The sequence below is a fragment of the Papio anubis genome, chromosome X (assembly GCF_008728515.1).
Source record: "Papio anubis isolate 15944 chromosome X, Panubis1.0, whole genome shotgun sequence".
Taxonomy (NCBI): Eukaryota; Metazoa; Chordata; class Mammalia; order Primates; family Cercopithecidae; genus Papio; species Papio anubis.
In genome coordinates, this window is record NC_044996.1 from 11,666,106 (window position 1) to 11,668,939 (window position 2,834).

The 2,834-nt window shown below is 37.8% G+C and overlaps 1 pseudogene; it reads right to left on the reverse strand.

Annotated features, from left to right (window-relative positions):
- Positions 1-364: 364 nt before the first annotated feature.
- Positions 365-2,174, reverse strand: LOC100999339 (annotated as a pseudogene).
- Between the last annotated feature and the right edge of the window lie 660 nt (positions 2,175-2,834).

Below are 2,834 nucleotides of genomic sequence, written 5' to 3' on the forward strand. Positions count from 1 at the left end.
CACTGCACTTCAGGCTGGGCGACAGAGCAAGACTCTGTCTCAAAAAATTTAAAAAAAAAGAGAAATATTTATTTGGCAAGTTTCATGTGGTACAGTATAGCTAGAAGAAAATCACAATACAATGAAAGATTAAAATGAAGGCCTAAGAATTTCATGTAAACACCAAGACAAAATCCTGAAGTACTGGTATTGGATCTCTAATTTTTTCCCATTAACTTAAATAAAGCTTAAACATACATGCCCTACAGGTTATTAAATGAAACTAGAATTTAAAAACATGCCAAAAATTTTTACTTTAATTCCAGACACAGTTCCTATATTGAGTTTTAAAAAAAAAAAAAAAAAAAAAGAGGCATGTATTTCAACATGCATCCAAACTGTATTCAATGTAACGTGGTATAAGGGTAACAACTAACTTAATTCAACTGCTTTAACCTAAATACGTGTACTGCTTCAGTACATTGTACAATATAACTAACTTGAGAAAAACGAAAACTTTTTTAACAGTTATAGTTTACTCAACTTCACTGCTACATCCTAGAGGAGTACTGTGTTCAAAAACAATGAGCCTTAATTAAGTCTGCAGAACAATCCGGATTTCCACTTACAGAGTAAGCATAAACCACAAGCTTGTATTTCAAAAACTGTTAAACTGAAGTTTTTTTCTTGAAAAAAGTTGGCCAAGAGTCCGTGATCAGATCGATTACATTCTTCATCCACCACTCATATCAGACATGCTAGACATCCCTCCCATGCTGTTCACGCCCATAGATGCATGGCTTCCTCTATTGTAGTAGCTGCTGTTCATTGCTCCTTGGCTATTTATGTAATGTTTGATTGAAAATTACTGGAGTTTTCCTGTAAAACTTGATTGTATCCACTCATGCTGCTCTAGCCACCATAGCTGCCTCCATAACCATCACAGAAGCTGTGGGCTGGCTGGACCACTGTAACTGAACTGGTTTGACAAGCCCATAACTCCCATTATTTGGCTACCATAACCACCACCACTTGGTGTATTGTAGAATCCAAGAAGAGTCCTACATATCTATGATGCATATTTGCTTTGAGTTTTGACATAGCTGCCACAGCGTCTTCTGAGTTACAAGCTCGACATTTGCATCACCAGTTACTCTGCCATCAGGATCAATTATAATGTGTACACTCCACGATTGAGCAGTGGGAAAAAAATATAAACATCATTCTCAGTAGCTCTGTAAGGTAATCCACACATGTGTACACAGTGTCCCATTGTGCTCTGGAAGGTACAGCCACCGTCCTTATGTCTATGATCAGACATTCCTAAAAAACTGTAATTGAAGTTTCTTCCAAATCTATCTGACCCACATTCATAGCCATCATTATAACCATTATAATCATTATAGCCTCCATAGCTTCCACCATAAGCACCACACCCCGTCTGCTCAAAGTCAGCTCCTCTGCTAATGCTGTTACGCCCTTTGACAGCCCCAGGTCTGTCATAGGGACCTGGCCACTGCATGGCCATAAGCTTTTGTGAGTTCTAACTTCAGCTCTACTGCTCTTAAATATTTTGATATGCATGTGTCTTATTCTTTCCTTGTGTTTCTCTAGAGTATTTTCAGCTATTTCCTGTGAAGCATACTGCACAAAGGCTCCCCTGTACTCCTTCCCTGGAAATCCACAATCAGTCTTATGCCATTTGGCATGATTTCCAACCGTGAGAAGCACTGAACAATTTCTTCCTTGCTACATTCAAAGGGGAGTACAAAGCCATCATTGGCCGTGTCAGAACTATCTGGACCACTATGCTTCAGCGCCGCATCCATCTCAACGTTGTTTGACTTGAATACTGAAACATATCTGTCTCTTATAATTTCTTTGTCTTTTTTCAAGTCGAATTTGACCTCATGCTCTCAAGTTCAGCAAAAGTCTCACCACTCAGTCTGCCTTCTCTGCTGTAGATGAAATGAATACGTGGAGCCCTATTTTAAATTTTGCACTCAGAAAAAAATCCACTGCACTCTATTGGCTGAGCAAGACTAGGGCAATCTCTGGACCTTCATTATGAATCCCTGTCCACCTTCAGTGCCCAACATCATCATCTCTTACAGGATCTGACACTGAAACAGACTAGACACCTGACTTTGACGTGACTGAGCAGAAAATCTCCTTTTTTTTTTTTTTCTACATGTTCATTTCTGTTGCTTCCATGGTAACCCAACTTCCGTCTATTGTTTGTTTCATTCACCTTTAATAGAAACGGCTTTAGTTCGTGTGTTTCTTTAATTTTAATTTATTTTAGATTCCAGCAGACATGTGCAGAACGTGCAGGTTTGTTACATAGGTAAATGTGTGCCATGGTGGTTTGCTGCACAGGCTAACAGCAGACCTCTCAGCAGAAAACCTACAAGCCAGGAGAGAGTGGGCACCAACATTCAACGTTCTTAAAGAAAATAATTTTTAACCTGTGTGGTTTTAATTCTGATGTTGTCAGCTTGTGTCTGAGCTTTGGAATACTTATTTCAGCATCTATGATTTTCTTTTATTATGTATATTTAAAACCCAAGAAAGACAATTTAAAAACTAAATGAGTGAGAATATATCACTTATTCTTTTAGACCCTGTTGAAATGTTGTATCTTGTAGGATCTGGATGTGATGTGAATGTACATTTTGTTGGTTTTAATTTAAATTGACAAAAAATTGCTCATTATTTTTAAGAAGTCAAGCAATTCACAAGTAAAAGTAACAGTTAAAATGCCCTTTGACTCTCTTGTATTATCAACCCCAAACTCTCCTCTCTTATTTACGAACGAAACATTTTTGCTAATCAGGCATACCTTGTAAAATTTT